Raw genomic sequence first — 15,365 nt, 5'->3', positions numbered from 1 at the left:
ACAAGTAAACACAAAATGCAGTTTTTAAATGAAGGTTTTTATTATTAAGGGAAAAAAAAAATCCAAACCTACATGGCCCTGTGTGAAAAAGTGATTGCCCCCTAAACCTAATAACCGGTTGGGCCACCCTTAGCAGCAACAACAGCAATCAAGCGTTTGCGATAACTGGCAATGAGTCTTTTACAGCGCTGTGGAGGAATTTTGGCCCACTCATCTTTGCAGAATTGTTGTAATTCAGCCACATTGGAGGGTTTTCGAGCCTTAACCGCTTTTTTAAGGTCATGCCACAACATCTCAATTGGATTCAGGTCAGGACTTTGACTAGGCCACTCCAAAGTCTTCATTTTGTTTTTCTTAAGCCATTCAGAGGTGGACTTGCTGGTGTGTTTTGGATCATTGTCCTGCTGCAGAACCCAAGTGCGCTTCAGCTTGAGGTCACAAATAGATTGCCGGACATTCTCCTTCAGGATTTTTTGGTAGACAGCAGAATTCATGGTTCCATTTACCACAGCAAGTCTTCCAGGTCCTGAAGCAGCAAAACAGCCCCAGACCATCACACTACCACCACCATATTTTACTGTTGGTATGATGTTCCTTTTCTGAAATGCTGTGTTACTTTTACGCCAGATGTAATGGGACACACACCTTCCAAAAAGTTCAACTTTTGTCTCGTCAGTCCACAGAGTATATTCCCAAAAGTCTTGGGGATCATCAAGATGTTTTCTGGCAAAAGTGAGACGAGCCTTTATGTTCTTTTTGCTCAGCAGGGGTTTTCGTCTTGGAACTCTGCCATGCAGGCCATTTTTGCCCAGTCTCTTTCTTATGGTGGAGTCATGAACACTGACCTTAACTGAGGCAAGTGAAGCCTGCAGTTCTTTGGATGTTGTTGTGGGGCTTTTTCTGACCTCTTGGATGAGTCGTCGCTGCGCTCTTGGGGTAATTTTGGTCGGCCGGCCACTCCTGGGAAGGTTTACCACTGTTCCATGTTTTCGCCATTTGTGGATAATGGCTCTCACTGTGGTTCACTGGAGTACCAAAGCTTTAGACATGGCTTTATAACCTTTTCCAGACTGATAAATCTCAATTACTCTGTTTCTCATTTGTTCCTGAATTTCTTTGGATCGCAGCATGATGTCTAGCTTTTGAGGATCTTTTGGTCTACTTCACTTTGTCAGGCAGGTCCTATTTAAGTGATTTCTTGATTGAGAACAAGTGTGGCAGTAATCAGGCCTGGGTGTGGCTAGAGAAATTGAACTCAGCTTTCCAAAGATGTGATAAACCACAGTTGATTTATGTTTTAACAGGGGGGGCAATCACTTTTTCAGACAGGGCCATGTAGGTTTGGATTTTTTTTTCCCTTAATAATAAAAACCTTCATTTAAAAACTGCATTTTGTGTTTACTTGTGTTAGCCTTGTCTAATATTTCAATTTGTTTGATGATCTGAAACATTTCAGTGTGACAAACATGCAAAAAAATAAGAAATCAGGAAGGGGGCAAACACTTTTTCACACCACTGTATGTTTTGTATTATAAAAGCTGTAAGGTTTAAACAAAATTATTACATTTCAGTAGAAGGTGGCTAAGGAATTGTGTTTCCCAGTAAAAAGTGAAAAAAGCAGGAAAAAGCAAAATGGCCTAGACTTAATACATAATTCATATATACTTTCAAGGCATCTCTGACTCAGTAGAACAGCTGCCTCCAGTGACTTCAAGGGGACATAGCCAGAACTCAGGAAGCCCATCTTCAAGCTATAGGTTTTATCATGCTTGGTGAGGTTTTAAGACACAAGTGCTCTGTGTATCCTGCCTTATATGGTCTCTAGTTTCAGCAGACGGACACTGTTTAGAATTCCTAATTCCTTTTTTTTTTCTTTTTGCTGTTCACAGAGGTAGCTACTGAGCCATTATTTCACTCTGTGTAGTCTACTGCTACACCATGTTAATTGCCAGTCTGGCCAAATAAAAAAGGTGAAAATAAATGTGTTAAGACGTGTTTAATGCTGAATGAAAAGTGGCTTCTCAGCCTGCAAAGACTATCCTGTTCATACTGCAACTCGTTATATAATTCTTCAGATCTGTTGTTTAATTTTAATCATTGTTATTCTCAGTAAAAAAACAAAAATGTTTTACCACAGTACATAAACATACACAGTACATTTTAATTCTATTTAATGAAGTTTAACACTAAAAACGAGTAATTTGTAATTTGTCAGTTGCAAATAAAAAAAATGCATTTCTTATCGTCTTTCAATATTTCTGCTTTAGTTTCTAAATATTACAGTATACCAATATTTAACACATCCAGCTCTTTCAACCATGGTTTGTAGTCTCATTTTTAAATTTCGAAATGGATTTCTGAAAATACTGTGAGTATAAGTATCTAACATTGAATTTTAATTTAAATTTTAATTATACCAATTGATTTTAATGACTACTTTTTTGTTAGTATTTGTTTTGCTTTTTAAATATTGCCCCGTTCACTTGTTTTGATCCAGTAGAAAAGCAATTAATTTGATATTACCTGAAATTATCCTATAAAAACAGAAGAAAAGAACTAAATCTGTTTAGTTGTCCCCATTTATTCACCAAAACCCCAAAACTCCTGGTGCCGCAAACTCAGCCCTGAGTCTATCCAAGCACCAACTCAGTCAGCAGGCATCCAACAATCTCTTCTCTCTTTACTGTCTCCTGGCATCCAACACTCAGTGGGAGTGCCTACTTCCCAGCCCCCATCTCCCCCTCCTCCTCTTCCAATATACTTCTCCACTTCAGCTATTCTCTATTGAGCCCCTTTTGTTCTTCTTCCAAGCTCCCATTTCTACTCCATTTGGCACAGTGACATCTCATGAATCCCTTCTACCATCCTTTCTTCAACATATGGTGTCCAACACCCCATGTCTTTGGTCCCAGCAACATCCCTGCCCTGCTGTCATCCCAGGAACATCACTACTACATGCACATACTGTAATTTTGGATTAATCAGTTAATTTTGGGCACTTGATACTCAATGATTGTCCAAGCAGCATTCCTTTAAGGCTACGGCTCGTTTTTGAAACCAGCATTCCTACTAGTGAGCTCTAGACACAGAGCTTTACTGTCATAGTTTTGCTGGTGCAGTAGTTCCTCCCCTGCAGTATTGCTTTGAACCTCCACCACACTGCTGCCACCAGGATTGACCTTGATCCTTTCACCTCTTCCAGTTCCCCTTGCTGTCCTCACTCCTAATAAATTCTAGCAGCACGTTTTCTGTAATCCCTCTAAAGATCTTCACAGCCATTCTATAGTGTTTGTAGGAGGTAAGCAAGTTTACAAATAACTTCAATTCTGTCTTTCCTCCTGGAGCCCCATCTTCCTGTGCCAATCAACCTCACATATTCCCAGAAAACATCTCAATTGCTATTCCTGACCTTCCAAATTACTCAGTCACCCTGATCATATATTCAATGGATTCAGTGGATATTCAATTCGTTTTTTCCAGTTGCTCATTCATTCTCCTTTAATCTCTTCCTATCCCTTCCTCTCTCTTTATTATCTGTAAAAAAAAATCTGCCACTCTACTCGCAAATATTCTGGAAAAAAGTGATTGAAAGTCAACTTGTTAGCCTTTCATAACCCTTCCATTATGAACATATACTGTACAGCTTAATTCTCATCTTATTTTGTTTTCTCTTTATTATGCCACCATCAATCACACCACTTCTCTCATTAAGATAGCAGATCAGGAGTATATTTTTGTAAACATGATATCTCCAAAGCCTTCAGTATCATTCCTGTCAGCCCCTGTTTTTCACCCCCTTCAGTGTGTGCTGTTTTTGTACATTTTGTTTTGCAGGTAATGTAATCTTTACCTCGAGAGCTGGCTAAAGTTTTTAACACCCAACGCTGTCCAGCGCTGGATCTTGTTAAATAATTATGATCTCCCCTTTCTTCTTCATGTCCTTAAAGGTGTTCTCACAAAAATGTGCTTATCCTGTCTATTTAAGAGTCAGGGTCCCTCTTGCTAAAGAAGAGAAGATCACACCTCACCCACTGAATTTCTTGGAAACTTCATCAGTTCTGACAAGCTCAACCATATTCAGCTGTATGTTTCCACTTATTGACAGCTAAACCTTGCAGTAAAATGGAACCATTGTCTTTACTGGGCCACATAAACTATGCAAGATGAATCATTGCCCAGAACCCGATCATTTATCTTGTATCTCTTACATCTCACCTCATCAGTCTTTTCCTCACATCAACATGTCACCCTTACTTCAAATTGCAAAACAGAGCGTTGATTGTGGCACTTATTTTTGGAACCAGAAAGGGCTGACATTATACAATGAGTTTCTGTCATCTTGTGTAGAAGCCCTGTTTTTCACTGATGTAGCCCCTTCCTTTGGCTTGCTGGCTATTTGCAGCACGCTGGCCTTCACAACTGCATTCCTTCGGTGCCTCCCTGAAATCCTAACACCCTTTCTATTCCAGGGAACATTAATGACAACTTCCCCATTTTACAGGATGACTCTTCCACCGGTACCCTCTTTCCTGACCGCCCCGTCATCTCATATCGCTGACCACCTAATCCACTCAACCTTCCTGCTCATAGCTCCCTTAACTGCCCAAACCAATCATCCGCACTAGGCACTTTCCCTTGCAACAGAACCCGCTGCATCACCTTCAGATATACTGTGCAGTATATGTCCAATACAGCACACATGCAAGGCCCCTGTGCACTATTTTGTGTCATCCAGATGACATCATACATTTTCAGTAACCTCATTTACTGCATCTCATGCTGAAAATGCCCAACCATTTACTTTGGTGACAGAGGAAGAAGAGTGATAGACGTTTCAGGGAACGTGTCACACTTGTGAAAATCAAAGATCTCTTCTAACTGCTAGTTCCTCATTCCATCTGTAATGGCCAGGATCTTTCTGATCTCTCCGTCTGTGTCCTGACAGAGAGGTTTTAGAACTCCTACTGCAGAAATCAAAATTATCCTGAAACTTCTCCCTTCTCTCAATGACAGACTCATTTCTTCCTAATCCTCTCTATTCTTTTGCAGAGATTGGCTTTTCACACTTCTCGTGTTCTCCCCAAGTGTTTATACTCATTCTCAGCTGCTAATGTCCCATTTCCTCCCTGTTGCCTACCCCTTCATAACTACTCTGTCTTTCGTTCTCCTGTGCCTTATTGATCTTGTACTTCTCCCCTGTCCCTCACATGTGAAGAAGCCTCCACAGCTGAAACGTTTTGTTTTGTTTCTTTACCTTTCAACATGGTATGAACCTTTACCTGTTCTTTTGCAGCCTATGCATGCTGAAGCAGCTCCCTACTCGAACTTATACAAACTCCACACAGAGTACCCCAGGTCCCCAGCACTGCGAGGCAGAACTGCCAGCCTTCCTCTCTCACAAAGTAAAACACTGTGCTGCCCTCCACAATCACATATTAGGGCCAATACATTTTTTAAACCACTTCATTATATACTAAAGCATTTCTAAAGGTGTTTTGTTGGATCAAAGAAGCCTACTGTATATTAATCTGAAGCCTATTTTAAATCAAAGCCTGTTTTAATCTGAATTTCAGACTTGATATGGAACAAGGTTTTCTTGATGAATTGCTTCATCGTTTAGGGGATAATTAACCTTGCTAAAATCAGGGCCTCAGCATAAAGATTGAAGGAAATCCCACAACTGGGGAACAGAGTACAGAATCACCACCGTCTGCCACTGAACATTACTGAGAGGTGAGGGAAAGGTACAAAAATGGGAGTATTGATTGCTTGCAGACACCTGCCTGTCTGTTTCCCCACTCAGAGGGACTTCAGAGGGATGTGTTTTCTAGCTTGGAGAGTGCAGTCTGATGAAAGGATCAGCTGAAGGGCAGCTCTGAAATCTGAAAGGAAGTTTACATTGATCTGGGATCTTATGGGAAGGGGAGAGTGTTTGGAATTAGGGGTCTGGGGGAAATGGAGGGGAGGGGAAACGGTTTGAGTTATTTTAAAAAACAGAAAAAAAAGCCTATTGCTGGCCAACATAAACCAGCCACAAGTCAGCTGACAGGGAGACAGGCTGAGTTTTGATGGGCAGCGTGTGCCCAGCTGTGGGGAGACACGTACTGTATGTACTGTAGTTTAGCCTGCTATTCCTCCCTGTGGTATTAAGAGGTGTCATGACTGGAAGGACACGTTTTGAACTATAGTTATCCATCAATAACTGCAGGATCTTCACATTTTCAGCTAACTTCGGGTTGAAAAATTCAGTGATCATTGGCATAATTTGTTGAGATGAACAGGATTTTTTTAGTCACAGAGTGAATATACATATAAAACTATAAGGAAAATGCAAAATGTGGCATCCTCATGCATAACTTCATTGCCCAAGCTAGAGGAAGGTAGTAAGAATGTTGAATCTCTGCCTGTGAATGGAAGAGTTACACTGCAGACGTCACTGTCTTGCCTCACCGGTGTAATTGTAAAAATCCAGCAATAGAACTTTACTTCACAGAGCACTATTTTACCAAGAGAACCTTTTACCACATGTTACAAACAGCCAAGTCACACTAGGGCAAAATAGTGAAGGACAATAGATCAAACAAGAAAAGTGAAACAGTCTTCACATTTCAAATCATAAAGTACATTGAGCTAGATAATACTAAATGAAATATGTTATGTTCAATTTGCAGTTTCTGCACAAAGCAGAAAATTCCCATGTAAGGCCTTACTGCAATAATCAATAAAGGTACATCCGGGGCACAGCCCTGCCTAGCATTCTGGAGATGGAAAAGCAAGTGAAACGGAAGTCAAGAAGAGATGATATAGAAATATATCATATAAAAAGAACATCTGACTGAGCACCATAGCAGATATACAGTACCAACATTATAATAGTTATAGTATAGATATATATAGATAATAGTTCTTGAATATGATTTGAAGCCACATAAGCAGTCAGCATGAACAAACCATTTCTAGAGTAGTGTGGTTACCTGGCTATGGGAGCTGGGTTTGGCTTGCCCAAGGGATTGGCAGAAAGCAGGTCTTTGCACATTCAATGCCTGAATTTAGACGAACATAAATTAGGTGTTAATACAAGAGAGCAACTAAAGTTAAGAAGGCTAAGTTATTATATTGCAGGTACTACTCTGTCTGGCTTTGTTCAGCTCCTCTCTGAGCTCTTTCCGATGTCAAACAATCAAAGTGATGGCTCAGGAGAGGAACTCATTCAAGCCTCACACTGCATACTCGCGTCACAACACTTTTAACTTGCACAGGCAAAGAGGTGACTTTTAAGCGATAAAGAAAACTCCGAAGCAATTACTCCTGCTGTGCATTTAAATTCACCTTTGGCCTGTATCGGCATATTTGTCTTTGCTTGATTTGGTGGCAGTGGCAGCACCTTGCTCAACTTCTCAATATTTCCACTACTCATCAAGTCAGGCATTAGAGATTTTGCAGTCAGAAAGCATTTTGTAAAGTTTAAATCACTCTTGCTTGCCTCGGTGAAATATTCTGCACCCATGTCCCAAAAATCCATTCACATTTGAAAGTGCAGTATATCTCTCATTTTAACAAGGAATCGACTCTAAACACTTTAAAAATGCTTCAATTAATCATTATAACAATCTAAGCTCCTTGACGTGCCTGTATACAGTAGTACTGTATATGACAGTATAGTAATATATTGAGGCAACTATTAAAGTCAAGCAATGATATCTTTGTGATCCTTAACCCCAATCATCTTGCTGATGTGGCACTGTTAGCTGCATAGAGTATACAGTATATGGTAATACCTTGCTGGCAGTCATCTTTAATATGCATTCCTTTCTAAAGCACAGAGGCAAAACGAAGTCTTTCACAGCCTCAGAAACAAGACACCTTCCCAAAAGAGCTCTTGTTCTCTGTAGGCTGAGATATTCCTCAGAGGGCTTCCTGCCCCAGCTCTGTGTCCTTAACCAGAGCTCTTTCTCTTCCAGTCTCCCTAAACCCACGGTACCCCCGTCAGATCATGTCTTGGCTGCCTGTAAACACAGAGTCAAGGAAAGACCCGTGTTCTTCCTTTATCATACAGCAATCTCCTCCCTCCAGTCTGTCTGCTTACCTGATTCACTTCTGAGGTGCTTTCTATCACATGCCACTTCTCCTGTGCCTGCTGTGTCTCTTCCTTGGCGCTCATGTGTGGTGAAATGGGCTACCTCTGGACATGATGAGGACTCCACTAAATGTGACCACTTTCCAGCACCCCCTCAGGACATTGTTCAGACTGAATGTGTATCTTTGCTCTTAAACATACATTTTGAAACATCCTTTTTCTAACCATTTTTCCAATTGAGGGTCACAGGGAGCTGAAACCTATCCCAGCAGGCAACAGGTGCAAGGCAAGGTACACCCTGGACAGGGCTCCAGTCCATCACAGGGCAGACACATAGACATAGATACACACACACTTACACCAGGGCCAATTTTCCCATGAGCCAATTAACCTACATGTCTGTCTTTGGACTGTGGGAGGAAACCGGAGCACCCAGAGGAAAACCTGAGAATATGGGGAGAACATACAAACTCCATGCACATAGAACACCAGGTACAGTCAGAACACAGGCACCAGCTCTGCATTAGCAGTGCTAACCACTGTGCCAACGTGTAGCCCATTTTGAAACATTACAAGTTATTATAAAATGCACAATTAAGTTATTTTATAATACCACAGGGCGCATTCTGTTTGGTTTAAAAGGTAGCTTTCTCTTATTTTGGCCTTTGTAGGCATTATATACGAGTATGAATACTTGGTAACAGCCTGGGGTTTTCCTGGGAGGTTAGGACATTGGGCCTCTGTGATGCTTTATTTGAAAGTTTGTACATTGTGTACCTTGTGCATTGTGTTTATGTTGTGTGTTGTTTAATGTGAGTTTTGGCAATATTATGAATTTTTACTTTTTTCACCAAAGCTGTGTCAAAGACCTCATGTGCCTCTAACTACCAACCGCTTGGGTATATTCTTGGTAAAAATTGTTACCAATATGACTATTTATTTTACTTAGTGAATTATCCGTTCTGTCATTTTCTGACTTTCACTATTTTCGCAACCCCATATTTGCAGCAATATAAATAGGGCCCTTCAAAAATGGTCCAAAATAAATCAAAGACTAAAGTTCAGATCAAATCCCCACTAATCATTTTATCATCTATCTACTGTACATTCTTCAAAATCCATAGTAACTTATATTGTTTTAAGGGTGTTTCAGGATATAAATAGTCATGTTTGTTCACTCTGTATCAGCGTCAGGCAGGAGACAGATGCATCTTTTTCACCGTTATTATTTCTGACAGGGGCAGTGCAGAATAGTGGGTGGGCTTCTGCACTGGCAGGTTGTGGGTTCAAGTCCATGCTGCAAACACTGTTGTTGTACTTTACCCAGAGTACTTCAGCCCACCCAGCTGTGTGAATGGAGAGTAGACTTTGCTAAGGGTAGCTCTCCAATTGACTGACTTCTCATCCAGGAACGGGAGTCTTATATTTTTTGTTTGCTTAATGCCGTATTCACATCTGCATACAGCCTTTTGGACATCAGTAACAATATAGCACACCACTTTATTGAAAACAGACTATTTTGGTAAGCATTTTTTATTCTTGCAACAGCTAATCCATCCAGGAAAAGCTCTGGAATGATGGGCCATTGTGGTTTGAATACTGATCTAGCTACTACCCACTCTATCACATTCCTGACAAGCGCACCTGTTTTTGGAAATTTTTACTTGAATTGTGGGAGCAGCGTGGTGGCAGGGCACTTAGTGCTGCTCCATCACACTTCTTTGATCCTGGGACGACTCCAGACTGGAGAGCCATCTGAGTGAACATGTTCCATGACCTCATCGTGTGCACTAAGCTTTTCTCTGGATCTTCTAGTTTCCTCTCTTCTTCCAAAGACATGCTAGCTAGATTAACTGGCATCTCTAAATTGCCCCTGTGCATGTGCCAAGTGATGGACTGGCATTCCATCCTATCCCATGGAATGGTTATAGATCCTGACCAGGAATAAGCTTGATGATGATGGCTGGATGAATCATGAGCAGAGCTGCCTTCTGTGCAATGTTCTCTGACCTGCTTAGATTATGATGCCCTTTTCAATAATAATTTAGTTAGATCACTAAAAGAACACCCAGGAGCTACACAGTGTTTCTACACATTCTCCAAACATGTCTCAGTACCAACAAGCTTGAAAGATGCCTTTAGTGGCAAATGCATTTAAACTTTTTTGTAAATTCTTCAAAATTGCAACTTTTTTTGTAAACGTGAAGCAACACAGCAAAACATAATTAGCTTTAAAATGACTTAGCAGCAAGCCATTTCCAAGCACTTTAAAATGCCATCTGTTCTGGTATTACTAAGCCGGTGTGGTGCTTGTTACAAATGCAGAAAGCGAATGCCTATGAGTTAAATCAGTGTCATGTCAATGGCTGGTGTAATTCATGAACTGCTATATACAGTACTGTATGTTGCAGGAGATCGGAGAGGGACAGTCAGCGGTCGACTGCAGTGTAGGCACTTCCTCCTTAGCTAACGCTAAATTGCACAGCCAAATTATTCATATATGAAAGCAAACGTTTGGCGAGTGTCAAGAACGGAAAACAAACATTGGGGGAACAGAACGTCTAATTCATAGCTTATGGCCTGTGCAGACAAGTGTTTCAGTGATATTCAAGGTCAAATTTTGGGCTCTCACGTGCAGTGTTAGTGTAAGCACACAAAGAATGTATTTGTATTTGACTGTTCATGACCCATATGAAAAGACGACTAGGCTACTGCTAGGCTATTCCAATTACACAGGTGAACATACACATATATATGTGTTTCCTATACACACACATTAGATGGTTATCTTGGAAGCTATACTTCTAAGCAACCACTGGCCCCTGGTAAATGGGCCTCTCCGTATTGCTCTCCATGTAAATGTTCCCATTGTGAGTGCCCAGTGATGGAGTGGCATCCCATATAGAGTATGGTCCAGCTCTGCACCCTGTGCCTGAGTGCCAAGTGCAGTTCAGGTTCACCACAATCCTCTACAAATGAACTGGTTACTGAAAATGGATGAATGAAAATAATTGTCAATCCACCCAGCCAAATAAAAAAGGTTTTATATTTCATTTTCTAAGTGCTTCTTCTAATTCAGGGTCATAGGGAAGCTGAAGCCTATCCCAGCAACAAATGGGCACAAGGCAGGATACACCCTGGATAGGACACCAGTCCATCACAGGGCATACACAGACACAAACACACTCACATGAGGACCAATTTTCCCAGATGCCAATTAACCCACCAGTACGTCTTTGGACTGTGGGAGGAAACCGGAGCACCAGGAGGAAACCCACATGAATTTGGAGAGAACATGCAAACTTCACACAGATAGTACCGCAAGTCCAGAATTGTACCCAGGGCCACAGCACTGGCAGCAATGCTAACCATTGACCCACTGTTCTGTCCAGCATGATATGAATATTTCTCTTTGCTGATTCTCTCCAAGGCCACTGCCATACCTTGGTTAACCTTCACTTCAGGCTCAAAATGATTAAAATGGATGTACAGTACAAGAAGAAAGAGTGAGATGAAAGTCTGAAACACACAAAGTTTCAATTTGAGTTCTTCCCACTAGTTCATTTCTGACTTCCCTGCTATCTTAATTAAACACTTCAGAAAACGTCTGAATAAACAGAGACAAAGAATCGCTATTTCAACAGATCAAGAAGCAGGTTAAGTAACGCTTCAAGCAGATGGTAGAAAATAAACAGTGAACCACCATAATTCCCAGTGTCGGTTATCAGTTAATTGTATTTTCAGGGTTGACTAATTTTAAATTCTAAAAAAAAAACCCAAACAAACACAAAAACCCACCATCAACAAAAAATGATTAGAAACCCAGGTTCTTCTCCAGAATAATTTCTGCGGTTGTCTCTTTCCCCCTGCGGTGTGTTTATCCTTTCATTTCGGAATTCTTTATGCATACTGCGTCCACAGCTCCGGGCCAGTCTGTGAAATCCGAAGCAGCCTGTGTTTACCTTGCTTCGTTAATTAACAGAGAAATTACAGAGTCGCTGTTACATGCTGGCCCAGGACTCCCAGCTCAGACAGACGCTGTTTATGTGCCCCCCTGAATGACTCTTATTCATTCACCCAGCGCTCGCTGGCCGCGGATCACCTTCTCCTCGAAGCGAGGCAGACACTGCGGGGCTTTCAGGCTCCGCACCAGCCCCGAGCTTCGGCTGAGCCACGGCAACGCTGTCCGTGGCTGTGCGGTGGCAGGCGGCTGCACAACCACAGCGTGCATAATCCACTCCACCCCAGAGCCTTACAGGAGCCGCTTCGAAACAAAATGTGTTTTTAGCTACACAACGCTTCGCCAACTTCTTTTATCGGTTCTCGTGTTGGGAACGCTAGGAAAGGGGAGTGTGCATTCACATCCTTCAATTCACCTTTTTTGTCGTCTCTTAAGTTTTAAATCATTTCTAGCTAATGCATCTCGTTTCCCATTTGTTATCCCAATATAAACATACCTTCCATTTTAGTTACAAAGACCTGTGTTCATGGTTTGCCACTATATGCTGTATTTTCTAAAATTATATAAACAATATAAAACTATATTGTTGTACAGGTGCATCATATTATATATCATATTGGATACAGGGACACTTAACCAATTTGTGAAGCGCCATCTGTTGTAAAATGATTCGTCAAGTCTGGATGAGGAACCAAAACATCATCCACAATATCCACATCATCACTGATGGTATCTAAACTGGCATCTGGTAAAGCTCAGTGCTTGCTCATTCACAAAGGGTTAGACAAGCTGGGTATACTATGTTGGTGTTTCTCAAAGGCTGGGGAAATGGGTATGTGAAACGTTTAGCTCACTCACAGATGGGCCAGTGATCCAATGGCAAAAGAGTTGGGAGTTCCCAAGTGGACAGACGTGGTCCAGGGTGAAGGAACCCTGTTAAGATTTAGACAACAGGAAAAACTGGGTAGGTCATTAGGTTGTGAGACATATTATGGGGACAGTGAACCACTGATTCAGGTGGATCTTCCACAGCAGCATGGGATTAGGTCATCATGGCCTTAGCTCTGAGCTACTCACAGATTTCTTTGGCCATCCAAGCACTTGCAGGCATGCAGTACTATCAGTGAAGAATGTGCTACTTCTCCAATAGTTGCTGAACCTCCCGTATAGGACTGTATACTATTAACAGTATACCAGTATAACAGGACCAGTGACATGAAGCTTAGGAAAGGACACAGAGATTATTCTGTATACAAGCAGTTGAAGAATCCTAGATCAAACTCCCTGACCACTCTGTAGGAACTGATTCTTTGAGCTCCAATAAGAAACAGTTTGGTTAGGCTTCTAGATTGTTAAGATATTTGCAACCAGGCAAACAAGAGGGACTGAATAGCCACCTCCTGTTATTTGCGATCTTTCTAATGTTCCTGTCTTCTAAAAGACACACTGGATTCAAGTACTGTAACTGTAAGATGTTTGCAACCCTCCTTGGACAAGAATGTGTAACACCGGGGATTCTGAGTGGCTAGACTGGTAATGTGTAGGCTAAGCTGTATGAGCCAAGTGTCAATGGGGCATGTTGCCAGAAGACTGTGACCTGATTGTTCAAGGGGAACACACAGCTGGCTGAGGGCCACCAAGTGAATTGCTGGCAACAGCTGGCTAGGAGTGTCTTTGTAACCCCTGTAAACCCCCTCCATTCACCTGTGAAGTATAAAAATGTGTGTCTCAAAGGTAGGTGGTTAGAAAGAGATTCCCTGTATGTCCTTATTCTTCCCAGTATGAGGTTGCATTTGTGATAGAAATACAATGGGCTTTTCTAAATTGGGTGTGCTGATAACCAAGAAAATAATCGACCATTCAATTTTTTTTCAAAACACTTGTGTAACCTTTTCAATCAAACATCCAGTCCATCACAGGTCACACAGACACAAACACGCACACACTCACACCAGGGCCAGTTTTCCCAGAAGGCAATCAACCTTCTACTATGTCTTTGGATTGTAGGAGGAAGCCCACCTGAACCTGGGGAGAACATGCAAACTCCACACAGATAGCACCCCAAGAATTGAACCCAGGTCCCCAGTGCTCCAAGACACCAATGTTAACCACTGTGCCACCCTGCTACACCATCAATCAAACAATTAAACCAATTAAGTAATTGTCTAACAGGCTTATTCAGGCCACAGCAAGTAGGGTAAAGGGATCCTAGCAGGGAGTTTATGATTCTACATAAACTAAATCATTTTTGCACCATTGCTGCGTTACTAGTTTGGCAAAGGGGGACCTGCCACAGGCTCCTAACCTGATCTGCACAATAACTTCTAATATTGGTTTGTATTGAGATAAGCCACTGATTTTATGAGATGTATCAATGTGTGCTCCACAGCCATTGATCAGTATCAAAAATCTTGTATGTATCTACTTAAACATCAGTGCAGTGTATCTGATTCATTTGGGGTCAAAAGATTTGGTGATGGTACAATCTGTATCTTGTGTGCACAGGTGACACAGCCTGAGCCAATCAAGACTGTTTCTATAGTTTAGTGTTATTGCTTCCTGTGTTCTGACCGCAACATCAAACTACTCCATTAATAAAAATGTCAAAGTCTTTCCTCAGAATCATAGTGCCCTGTTTGTGCAGCCTTCCCTTCCGAAAGCCATCACAAAGGATGTACTTCATTCAGACCGGAATGTTACAAAGGGCAGTTTCTCAGCAAAAATCACAACCTGGCCTAATCCACTGATAATCTGAGAGCACTTGCACTCTAAGTGCACTGCTATCAGTAATATGAACAGAACTTTTAGGGTTCCCTTTTTCCATTTGAGGGGGAAGTGGGTGGCCTCCAGAGTTTGGCTGAAATAAATCTCTTTGCTAGTTATACAATTAACAGCTATTTTTAATTATGATCCTTATGTGAGGAGTAACTGGTGAATTCATACAGTTAGTTTCTATCCTACCAAGAGGAATTAAATTCATTTTGTTTATTTTTTCTGCCACAGGGCAGTTTTCTCAAGTATTCGATTATTGAATGCACTGTTAACTTTAGTTCCCAGTTGTTTTTAACCTAAATGAAATCATTTACAGACCAAGTCAGGTCCAGATCTTTGTGTCTAGGAACTGGATGCTTTCCATCTTGATTGAAAGATGTTGCTGATTCTGCTACAAGACCCTTAGGAAGAGTGATATTTCCCTCCCCAGTCCCTACAGATAAGGAGATTGAATCCTATGGGACTGATGTGCCTCCTGTTATGTCCTGTTCAGTAGAAGTACTGTAAGATCATACTGAAATTGATTTCGGTGAGAGGGTCACAGAGTGGGTAGAT

The sequence above is a fragment of the Atractosteus spatula genome, chromosome 14, assembly GCF_055471065.1.
Source record: "Atractosteus spatula isolate fAtrSpa1 chromosome 14, fAtrSpa1.hap1, whole genome shotgun sequence".
In the NCBI taxonomy this organism is placed as follows: domain Eukaryota; kingdom Metazoa; phylum Chordata; class Actinopteri; order Semionotiformes; family Lepisosteidae; genus Atractosteus; species Atractosteus spatula.
The sequence above is the reverse complement of the archived record's forward strand: the minus strand, read 5'-3'. Positions refer to the sequence as shown.